Source organism: Sus scrofa, chromosome 9 (genome assembly GCF_000003025.6).
Source record: "Sus scrofa isolate TJ Tabasco breed Duroc chromosome 9, Sscrofa11.1, whole genome shotgun sequence".
Classification (NCBI taxonomy): Eukaryota; Metazoa; Chordata; class Mammalia; order Artiodactyla; family Suidae; genus Sus; species Sus scrofa.
Window position 1 is genome coordinate 121,030,326 of NC_010451.4, and position 12,414 is coordinate 121,042,739.

The window sequence follows — 12,414 nt, forward strand, 5'->3', positions numbered from 1 at the left end:
AACATTTATCCCATTTATCTCCATTTCATTATTTATGAAAATATCATCATACCAAGTTAATTTTCTTGGTGACAAATTTTGTAGCAGAGATAAAATGAACTCATTGACTTTTAGTAAATACAGGTACAATAAAATATTATTCTTAATTTTTTAATAAAATTTTTGAAGTATAGTTGACTTATAAAGTTGTGTTGGTTTCAGGTGTACAGCAAATTGAATCAGTTATACAAACACATATATCCATTCCTTTTCAGATTCTTTTCTATATAGGTTATTATACAGTATGGGTATATTTCCCTGTGCTGTACAGTAGATCCTCGTTACCTATTTTATGTACAGCAGTGTGTGTATATGTCAATCCCAACCTCTTAATTTTTCCCTCCCCCATTAGAGTTAATGTTGATGACTGTAAAGTTATGTCTGTATTAATCAAACCAACAAGCTAAGCTTGTTTCATTCATTAAAAATTAATCCTAAATTACCCAATCCTTGAAAAAAACTGGGTTAGTTTTTTGTTTTTTGTCTCTTTGCCTTTTCCAGGGCTGCTCCTGTGACGTATGGAGGTTCCCAGGCTAGGGGTCGAATCGGAGCTGTAGCCTCCAGCCTATGCCAGGCCACAGCAACGCGAGTCCATGCCATGTCTTCGACCACACCACAGCTCATGGCAATGCCGGATCCCTAACCCACTGAGCACGGCCAGGAATCGAACCCACAACCTCATGGTTCCTAGTCAGATTCGTTAACCGCTGCGCCACGACAGAACTCTGACTAGAGCTCTTTTATAAATTAATTTAGATGATATCATTCAGAGGTAGAAATATATTTATAACTTAGGCAAAGATACAAATACATCCTTATAGAAACAAAGATCTCACAGTTTTCCTGGCTTCAGTTTTAAAAGGCTTTTTTTTTTTTTTTTTTAACTTTTCTTTTTTTTCCGGTTGTAGGATCTACTAACTGAGCCAAGGCTGTAGTCTCAGGCAGTGTGGACTATGTTTGCATTTCAAGGACATGCTAAGAGTTTTTAAAATTTTATTTATTTTTTGTTTTTTTTGCTTTTTAGGGCTGCACCTGTGGCATATGGAAGTTCCCAGGCTAGCAGTCTAATCAGAGGTACAGCTGCCGGCCTATACCACAGCCACAGCAACTCAGGATCCAAGCCACATCTTCGACCTATACCACAGCTCATGGCAATGCTGGATTCTTAACCCACTGAGCGAGGCCAGGGACAGAACCCCCAACCTCATGGTTCCTAGTCGGATTTGTTTCCACTGGGCCACGACAGGGACTCCTAAGACTGTTTTAAATGTGATCACAACTTGGAGTTCCTGTCATGGCTCAATGGTTAACAAATCTGACTAGGAACCATGAGGTTGCGGGTTCGGTCCCTGCCCTTACTCAGTGGGTTAAGGATCCGACGTTGCCGTGAGCTGTGGTGTAGGTTGCAGACACGGCTCAGATCCCGCGTTGCTGTGGCTCTGGTGGAGGCCGGCGGCTGCAGCTCCGATTTAACCCTAGCCTGGGAACCACCATATGCTGCAGGAGCGGCCCAAGAAATGGCAAAAAGACCAAAAAAAAAAAAAAAAAAAAAGTGACCACAACTTAACTTTTCAATCAAATCTTTCACTCCTCCGCTGTGTTCCTGAAACAATGGTTGATGCAAGAATGTCCAGAAGGTAAAAGAAGTCACAGAATGAACATGGTACATTTTCCCAGAGACTAGGGTTTACTTAGACTTTTTCTGAGAGTCAGGGTAGGATGTAAAGTGTGAACTTCTGCACAAATGTGCTTTGTCAGATTTTTCATTTCGGCATTATGGTGGATTAGGTGTCTAGAGAAATCCTACTAGTATAGAACACATCTGTATACACACACACACCTACACACACATATATACATATGGCTGAATGGTAGGAAAACTTGAAATCAGCAATGCAATCAAACAGTGGTGTTTTCTACATGGGTGGCCTAAAGCTCGAGTTCTAATAGGTGTAGTGGGCAAGAGAAAAAACTAAGCCTTGCCCCCTTATGGTGGAAGATTGGATAGAAAACCCTACATCGATCTGAGAACCCCAAAAAGATACTTTCCTTCAGCTTTTAAACAAGGAAAAACATTACCACACAGAAAAATTTGTCAGTGTCTCTTGTCTGTCTCAATCTAGGTTTTTTGGAGGAAAAACTTGACTTTGGTGGAATTTCTGAACGATGCAAAACACAAAATAAACAAAAGACTCTAGCTAAAAATGTAGTTTAAAGTGTGCTTGAAAATAAATAAAAAATAAAAAGGGAGTTCTTGTTGTGGCTCAGTGGGTTAAGAACCTGACCAGTATCCATGAAGATGCAGGTTCAATCTCTGGCCTTGCCCAGTGGGTTAAGGCTTGGATCCTGCATTGCTGCGGCTGTAGCATAAGCTGGCAGTTGCAGCTCTAATTCAACCTCTAACCTGGGAACTTCCATATGCTGCAAGTGTGGCCTTAAAAAAAATAGAAAAAAAAAAAAAAAAAAAAAAGAAAGTGCACTTGGATTTCTGCTTCTCCACCTGGCAGAAGTACTTGCAAAACAAATTCAAATACTCTCGGGGAAATGCACTTTGGTGATAGCCATGCTGACAGGGTGAAGTGACATATCTCAATGTGGTGTTGATTCGCAGTTCTCTGATGATTGGCGATGTTGGGCATCTTTTCATGTGCCCGTTGGCCATCTATATGTTTTCTTTGGAAAAACATCTATTCAGGCCTTCTGGCTTTTTTTTTTTTTTTTTTTTTTTTTGCTTTTTAGGGCCACACCTGCACCATGTGGAGGTTCCCAGCATAGGGGTTGAACTGGAGCTGTAGCTGCTGGCCTACATCACAGCCACAGCCACTCCAGATCCGAGCCGCGTCTGAGATCTACACCACAGCTCATCACACCAGATCCTTAACCCACTGAGCAAGGCCAGGGACCAAACCTACATCCTTAGAATCCTGGTTGGGTTTGTTAACCTTGAGCCATGATGGGAACTCCTGCATTCATTTTATTTATTTATTTATTTATTTATTTGTCTTTTTGTTGTTTTAGGACCACACCTGCAGCATACAGAGGTTTCCAGGCTAGGGGTCCAATTGGAGCTGTAGCCGCCAGCCTACTCCACAGCCACAACCATGCTAGATCCGAACCGAGTCTGCAACCTACACCACAGCTCATGGCAATGTGGGATCCTTAACCCACTGAGCAAGGCCAAAGATCAAACCTGCAACTTCATGGTTCCTTGTCGGATTTGTTTCCACTGCGCCACAACAGGAATCCCCTGCATTCATTTTAAAGATAAAACATGAGGCATTCCTGTCTGTGGCTCAGCAGAAGCAAATCTGACTAGCATCCATGAGAACGAAGGTTCAATCCCTGGCCTTGCTCAGTGGGTTAAGGATCCAGTGTTGCTGTGAGCTGTGGTGCAGGTCGCAGACGCAGCTTGGATCCTGAGTTGCTGTGGCTGTGGTGTAGGTGGGCAGCTGCAGCTCTGATTCGATCCCTAGCCTAGGAACCTCCACATGCTGCAGGTGCCACCCTAAAAAAAATACTAAATAAATAAAGATAAAATATGGGATTTCGCAGACATTGAGTGGAGACATGGGGACAAATGCTTAAATTTCTTGAGGAATAGGACATTCAGGTTTATTCTTTCTCTGTAAGGAGCTATTCTGGCAAAACAGTTTGGAGAGCTCTGGGTCTCTTGGCCAACTTGATGACTCATCATTTCCTGAACACATCCTATGTCTTCTTTCACACTTTTGCTTCTCCCAAACTTTTCAAGTCACAACATTTACTTGGCACAAAGGAGGAGGTGACAGCCAACTTGTTCTTGCCCAGAACCAGCACGATTTTGATCTACATTCTGTCTTCCCACAGAAGGGAGGTAATTCTCTAAAATCTGTGCAGGGTTGCCATTTGACGTGAAATCTGAAGACGTGAATCCATTGTTTCATACTGACCCTGCAACTCAGCTGATAAGGGTGATTGTTTCCAGTTTATAGCTGTTTGGTGAAATTAGTTGTTGCTTAATATTTGTTATTTAAAATGCATTCAGGAGTTCGTGTCGTGGCTCAGTGGAAATGAATCTGACTAGTATCCATGAGGATTCAGATCTATCCCTGGCCTCACTCAGTGGGTTAAGGATCTGGCATTGCTGTGAGCTGTGGTGTAGGTTGCAGACATGGCTTGGATCTGGCATTGCTGTGGCTATGGCCTAGGCTGGCAGCTGTAGCTCCGTTTGGACCCCTAGCCTGGGAACTTCCATATGCTGCAAGCGTGGCCCTAAAAAGCAAAAAAAAAAGTAGTCAGCTTTGTTGGAGACCACTGAAACTGCTGAACTCTGCAGTAAACAAATTTGGCGCACACGCAAAAGCACAACCACTAAGATGGCTTTATCATTAACTGCCCCTGATTTTGCTCATTAACCACCATCCCTTCCTTAATAGAAGTCATGTGGGCTAAAGCCTAGGGTCTTTGTTCTTCAGAACAGAGTGCCTCCTGGTCCCCCCACTTTCTTGATGGAAAAGGGTCTTGTGTGTTTTATTATGTGTGCCGCCCCTCTTTCAGGGTCTCCCGTTGTCCTGCAGCGCTGGATGCGGCAGAGTGGTGCCCAGTGTGGGGCTGGAAGAGAAGGGCCGCCAGGAACAGGAAAAGGTGAAAGGGCGGACGGCGGAAACTGTAGCCTTGCACTTGACAGAGTGGCGACCGTGAGTGGCAAGTAGAAACCTGAAACCAGGATAACAGTGGGGAAAAAGCAATCACAAGAAACTAAACATTATATTCAGTTACTTAAATGTATGACAAAGCAGTTAGGGAGTCAGGTAATAGAGTCTAAGAGAAAGGAATCGTTAGGAGCCGGGGTCAAATATAATCCTTGGTTTGCAGCCGAAGGTACTGTGGACCCGGAATATTGGGTTCGTGTAGGAGAAAATTTAAAGCGCCCCCATTGGTCTGCGACCTTCTTTCCGTTTTTTCTGCATGGGGACTAGTAAAACATGTTTTGGAACCCTTGCGAGAGCATAAATTTGAATCCAATCTCTCTTGTAACTGACAGGTTTTACACAGCTGTACCTTATCCACAGCTAAAATTTCAAAATGGGAAATATGACGTCTCTGTTTTGCTGTTTGTGTCTTTGTGTGTGTGTTGTGCATGTATGGCATTGCCAAAATTAATTCATAAAAGAGCTCTACTTGATTAGCTTAAAGGAAATGAAGCGCTTACATCAATTCTCAAAATACCTAAAGTAAGCTAATTTTTGGTTCATGTGAACTGCAAAAAATTCAATACTCAAGACTTTTTTTTTGTCCTTTTTTTAGGGCCGCACCTGCGGCATATGGAGGTTCCCAGGCTAGGAGTCTAGTCGGAGCTGTTGCTGCTGGCCTACACCAGAGCCACAGCAATGCCAGATCTGAGCCCCATCTGCTATCTACACTATAGCTCACAACACAACTGGCCACAACAGGAACTCCCCAGTATTCGAAATTTAATATTAGGTGTTAATATTAAAGTTTGTTGATCTAACTAATATAGACATGTCTTTAAAGTCATCAACATTAAGTATAATACCTTGCTGTACCTAGGTTTAATGGAGGAATGTAACTGCATTTTATTAAGAGAAAAAGTCTGTCTTATAGCTTATTTTGAATAGAAAGAGAGGGGACAGAATAATATGTATACAAAAAGTGATGGAAGGGTTGCGGGAAGTGGACAACGAGAAGAGAATTTTGTGCAGGGTTGGGATTAAGTTTAAAATTTCAGTAAACTAATTTTAAAAGTAAGCAAGTGCAAAACTTGAATTTGGATTCAGTCTCTGTTAAAAGAAGGTTTTCTTAAGTCAGGGCTATGGGAAATCCAAGATGGCTCCTTGGCAATGCCGATGATGCAAAAGTAATGGTTCAAAAACGTGTTTTCCATTTGGGGTACACTTTCTACAGTCCTAATTTGGCTATATTTGGTAAAACTGAGGGTAATTTTAAAGAAAAATTTTGATTCATATTCAAGTTTTGTGTATTGAATTAGTGTTTATTGTCTAAAACTCACCTCCCAGATAGTTCTGTGCCACTGTTACATTATTAGAAACTTTAGGGTTTTTTTTTTTTTTTTTTTTTTGTCTTTTTGCCTTTTCTAGTGTGGCTCCTGAGACATATGGAGGTTCCAAGGCTAGGGGTCCAATCGGAGCTGTAGCCGCCAGCCTATGCCAGAGCCACAGCAACACGGGATCTGAGCCGCGTCTGTAACCTATACCACAGCTCATGGCAATGCTGGATCCTTAACCCACTGAGCAAGGCCAGGGATCGAACCCACAACCTCATGGTTCCCAGTCGGATTCGTTAACCACTATGCCACGATGGGAACTCCCATTATTAGAAACTTTAACTGAGTTACTGAGAAAAATGCTCTAAGCTTGTTTAGAGTATTGTTAAGCTGAAGGCTATAATCTGTCTCTGGGCGAATATCAGATGTCCCTTGATAAGCAGGAGAATAAATACATACATTCTGAAAAAGTATCATTTTTTTTGTTGTTGTTGTTGTTGTTGTTGCTATTTCTTGGGCCGCTCCCGCGGCATATGGAGGTTCCCAGGCTAGGGGTTGAATCGGAGCTGTAGCCACCGGCCTACGCCAGAGCCACAGCAACGCAGGATCCCAGCCGCGTCTGCAACCTACACCACAGCTCACGGCAACGCCGGATCGTTAACCCACTGAGCTAGGGCAGGGACCGAACCCGCAACCTCATGGTTCCTTGTCGGATTCATTAACCACTGCGCCATGACGGGAACTCCCCTGAAAAAGTATCATTTAAAGCGTTGTCTTCAGTCTAGATAAAAGGTTTCTTAACAGTAATTGTTAAGTGCCATATGCACAAAGTGAAGAAAATTAACTCAAATTTAGATTTCTCACTCAAGAAGGGCCTCTACATTGGACTAGTCTATAGAGAAAACTACTGACTTCAAACTCACCTTAAAACAAGGCTCTTATAAGAAAAACACCAATGCATGGAGAAAAAAGACATTGGAAGTAGACCACTATCCCAAGATTGTCACACTGGACTGGTATGGTTATTTGTTTTACTTCTGATTAACCCTGATGGGTTTCTCCCTTCCAAGGCTCTTATTATTGTTACTGGGTGGGATCCCCCACATCTGGCCAGTTGATAACCTGCTCCGACCGAGGCCATACATGTTTTTTTCTAATGTTACTCAAGTTTAATCAGCAACAAGTGAGACATCAGCCAAGGGCTATAACTTTGCCAGGCTATATTAATTTAAATCTAAAGGCTCCTTTATGTCTTAATACCACAGCAAACATTAAAACCTACTTAGAGGAGTTCCCGTCGTAGCGAAGTGGAAACGAATCCGACTAGGAACCATGAGGTTTCGGGTTCGATCCCTGGCCTCACTCCGTGGGTTAAGGATCTGGCGTTGCGGTGAGCTGTGGTGTAGGTCACAGACTTGGCTTGGATGTAGCGTTGCTGTGGCTGTAGTGTAGGCCGGCAGCTGTAGCTTCGAAGAGAACCCTGGCCTGGGAACCTCCCTATGCCGCGGGTGCAGCCCTAAAAAGCAAACAAACAAACAAATGAAAACAACAACAACAACAAAAAAACCCTACTTAGATAAAAAATACCACATCAAACATTAAAACGTACTTAGATAAAACTACACTCTTCCTTCAACAGTACCGATATCAACCTAAATTCCAAATCTCTGTTTAATCTTAATTTTCTTTTCTTTCCCAGTCTCCATACTAGAAACCCATCACGTCCAGCCACCCAGTACTCGTCCCCCTGGCCAGCAGGAAGTAGCTACAGAAGAGAGGATCGTCGCCCCATCCCATACAACCAAAGGCTGGAATACTAGGTTCCCAGGAGGAAGGAGACAGACCCCCAGCTCCCAACAATGACTGTTCAACTTGGAGACCTGCTGTGGACATGGTCTGACAATCAGATTGATCCATAGAAACCAGATGAACACTCTGCCCTCAAAATGTGCTAGGACTGTTCTTATGCAGCAAATAAAAAAGGGAGGAGTTCCAGTCGTGGCTCAGTGGAAACGAATCTGACTAGCATCCATGAGGACACAGGTTCAATCCCCGGCCTTGCTCAGAGGGTTAAGGGATCTGGTATTGGCGAGAGCTGTGGTGTAGGTGTGCAGCTGCAGCTCCGATTCAATCCCTAGCCTGGGAACCTCCATATACTGTGGGTGTGGCCCTAAAAAAAAGCCAAAAAAAAAAAAAAAAAAAAGGGAGAGATGTTGGAGACCACTGAAACTACTGAATTCTGCAGTAAAACTTGGCGCACATACAAAAGCATAACCACTAAGATAGCTTTACTCTTACCTGCCCCTGATTATGGTCATTAATTCCCATCCCCTTCCTTAATAAAAGTCAAGGAGGCCAAAGCCTAGGGCCTTTGTTCTGCGGAACAGTGTGCCTCCTGGTCCTCCACTTTCTTGATGGAAAAGAGTCTTGTGTGTTTCGTTATGTATGCTGTCCCTCTCTCAGGGTCTCCCGTTGCCCTGTGGCGCTGGACGAGGCACAGCTCTGACAACCTATTAGGGAATAGGGGTCAAATTTCTAACAGAGGCTATTGATTATATTGCTAAAACCACCACAACTTTTACTTGAATTTTTACTGGTAACTTCTGTAGATTTAGGTTTTGGTGGAAAAAAAAAAAAAAGGAAGACTGTTAGAACATGGCATAAAGAATCGGATACAGTCTTTATGCTTTTGTCTTTTTGCTATTTTTGGGGCCGCTCCTGCGGCATATGGATGTTCCCAGGCTAGGGGTTGAATCGGAGCTGTAGCCACCGGCCTACGCCACAGCCACAGCAGCGCAGGATCCGAGCCACGTCTGCAACCTACACCATAGCTCACGGCAATGCCGGATCGTTAACCCACTGAGCAAGGGCAGGGATTGAATCCGCAAGCTCATGGTTCCTAGTCTGGTTCGTTAACCACTGAGCCACGACAGAAATTCCCTGGATCTTGTTTATTAATGTTCTCTGTTCAATTCATTTACATGTACTGTTATCAGTATTGATAGAGTCCAGTTTATGTCTACCATTAAAATTGTTTTCGACGACTCATTTCCAGGCTAGGGGTTGAATTGGAGCTGTTGCTGCCAGCCTACGGCACAGCCACAGCAACTCAGGATCCGAGCCGTGTCTGAGACCTACACCACCACTCACAGCAACGCTGGATCTTAACCACTGAGCAAGGCCAGGGATCGAACCTGCATCCTCATGGATACTTGGGGATTCGTTTCCACTGCGCCTCACAGGAGCTCCTTGCCCACCATCTTTATATTTCAGTTGCTTCATTAACTTTTCAACATATTTATCAGTTGGCTTTTATTGTGCTGAGTGCTTCCAGAATTCATAAACAAGAAAGGAGGCCCATTGTCCAAGAGTTTTCAGGGAGATACCATCAAGGTCATCCTGATTTACACTCTTGCCTCTTTGTTCTTATCTTAGTCACAAAATCTTAACTCTAGATAAGACTAACTACGTTCATTTTTTGTTTGTTTGTTTTTTTTTTTTTTTGTTTTATGCCTTTCCTAGGGCCGCACCTGCGGCATATGGAGGTTCCCAGGATAGGGGTCTAATCAGAGCTGTAGCCACTAGCCTGCACCGGAGCCACAGCAACACCAGATCTGAGCCGCATCTGCGACCCTACACCACAGCTCATGGCAACGCCGGATCCTTAACCCACTGAGCAAGGCCAGGGATCGAACCTGCAACCTCATGGTTCCTAGTTGGATTCGTTAACCACTGCACCACGACGGGAACTCCCTATGTTTTTGTTATGCCTCAGTGCCAATGGAGAAATGACACTTGGAATGGGATGTTTATTGCTTATTTGGTAACATTAAGGAAGAAGTGCCCCTTTGAAGAAATTAGATGTTTGTATTTTAAAACTTGGGAGTTTTCTTCTGGCACAGCGGGTTAAAGATCCAATGTTGTCACTGCAGTGGTTTGGGCCACTGCTGTGGCGTGGGTTTGATCCCTAGACTTCGAACTTCTACTTGCCATGGGTTCCCGTCCCCCCACCCCAAAAAAAACAACTTGATTTGGTTCTTGTTCACTTTTCCTTTCTGCCCCCCTGCAGACCCCAGTGCCTTCTTGTGACAGACCTCAGTCCCCAGGTGCTGGCCATTGTTATTTTCCTTCCCCACATCAAAATTTAGCCACATCCCTAGGTGGTAGAACATTAGATGGCTTTTATCTTTGTGCTTTTTTGGATTTGATGATTTTCTGCAATAAGCCTACATTATTGACATAACTAGCAAAAAAAAAAAAAAAACAAAACAGTACAGCTGTTTTATTGTAAAACTGCACAAAATTTGATTGCTTCTTGTTCAGTTACTTTATGTCTCAGTGGAGGTGGACTAGTCCAGCTTAAATATTAACCTGAGTAAAGCTTACTCTTCCTTCTTCTCCAGGATGCATTTTCTTTCTTTCTTTCTTTTTTTTTCCTTTTTCTTTTCTGGACACACCCAAGGCATACAGAAGTTCCTGGGCCAGGGGTCGATTCCAAGCCCCAGCTGCAACCTACACCACAGCTGCAGCATGCTGGATTCTTAACCTACAGTGCCAGGGATCAAATCAGAGTCACGCAATGTGGGATCTTTAACCCCCTGGGCCACAATAGGAACTCCAAGGATGCATTTTCTTTCTTTTTCCTTTTTTTTTTTTTTTTTTTTGCTTTTTAGGGCTGCACCCTGTGGCGTATGGAAGTTCCCAGGCTAGGAGTCGAATCAGAGCTACAGCTGCTGGCCTATGCCACAGACACAGCAGTGCCAGATCCAAGCCTTATCTGCGACCTACACCACAGCTCATGGCAATGCTGGATGCTTAACCCACTGAGCGAGGCCAGAGATCGCACCCGAATCCTTCTGGATCCTAGTCGGTTCATTAACCCCTGAGCCATGAAGGGAACTCCAAGGTTGCATTTTCTTACTGCAGTCAGCACTAACTCCAGCCCCCCAGCCTAAGCTGGAATTCATGAACACATCCTGGACCACCACTTCCAAACACTCTAATTATGTCAACTATTTCTTTAAATATCTCTCAAATATGTCCCAACCTTCCATCCCACTTGCTACTGTCTTCTTCGTTTAGGCAGGTATCATCTCTCACCTGTATTGCTGTAATACCCTTCTAATTGGTCTCTCCACCTCCAGACGCACTTCGTCTAGTTCCATGTCCTAAATCCTGTTCCCTACTTAACTTCCTTCACTGGCTCCCCACTGTCTATAGGAGGCTGCCTCAGAATGTCTCAGCATGGTCTCCAGATTTCTTTCTTTCTTTCTTTCTTTTTTTTTTTTTTTTTTGTCTTTTTGCCTTTTCTAGGACTGCTCCTGCACCATATGGAGGTTCCCAGGCTAGGGGTCTAATCGGAGCTGTAGCCACCAGCCTGTGCCACAGCCACAACAATGCGGGATCCAAGCTGCGTCTGCAACCTACACCACAGCTCATGGCAACGCCAGATCCTTAACCCATTGAGCAAGGCCAGGGACCAAACCCGCAACCTCATGGTTCCTAGTCGGATTCGTTAACCACTGAGCCACAACGGGAACTCCATCTCCAGATTTCTTAAACCCTGAAACCAACTTTGTCACTTGCCACTTCTCGGTTAGTAGCACACACTTCAACCATGTTCAGCTACCTTCCTGTATCCCAGATGGCCCCGGCTCCCTCTTGTTTTATTGGTCCTTGACCTTGTTTTTCTTTTACTTGGAATGTCCCTCCTCCAACTAAACGCCTTGCCTGCCAACTAAATGCTTCTTCCTACTGGTTCAGAAAGCTGCAGTCAGGCTTCCTCCATTCAATCTTCCTTCAAGAGTAGAAGAATGTGATAATTATTCCATCTGCTCCCACTGTATCCAGAAGATAACAATGTCAACAATAGCATAGAAACGTGTGAAATAACTGTTAATCATTATCGAGCACTGTACTTAGAGCTTTGCGGGTATTAACTCATGTCATCCTTACATTGCCTCTGTAAGGCAGGCACTTTTATTACATTTTTTACTATGATACTTGTCCTATTGTCTTGAAATGGCTTAGTTATTATCAATCTCCCCCGCAGACAGTGGTTCTTATTCATCAGCATAACCCCTAGCAACTAATCTAAGTTCTGTAACACAGCTTTTGGAATGTAATGAAGTCAGCGTTCGCATTTATTTATTTATTTATTTTTGTCTTTTTGCCATTTCTTGGGCCGCTCCTTTGGCATATGGAGGTTCCCAGGCTAGGGGTCTAACTGGAGCTGTAGCCACCGGCCTACACCACAGCCACAGCAACTCGGGGATCCGAGCCACGTCTGCAACCTACACCACAGCTCACAGCAGCGCTGGATCCCTAACCCACTGAGCAAGGTCAGGGATCGAACCCGCAACCTCATGGTT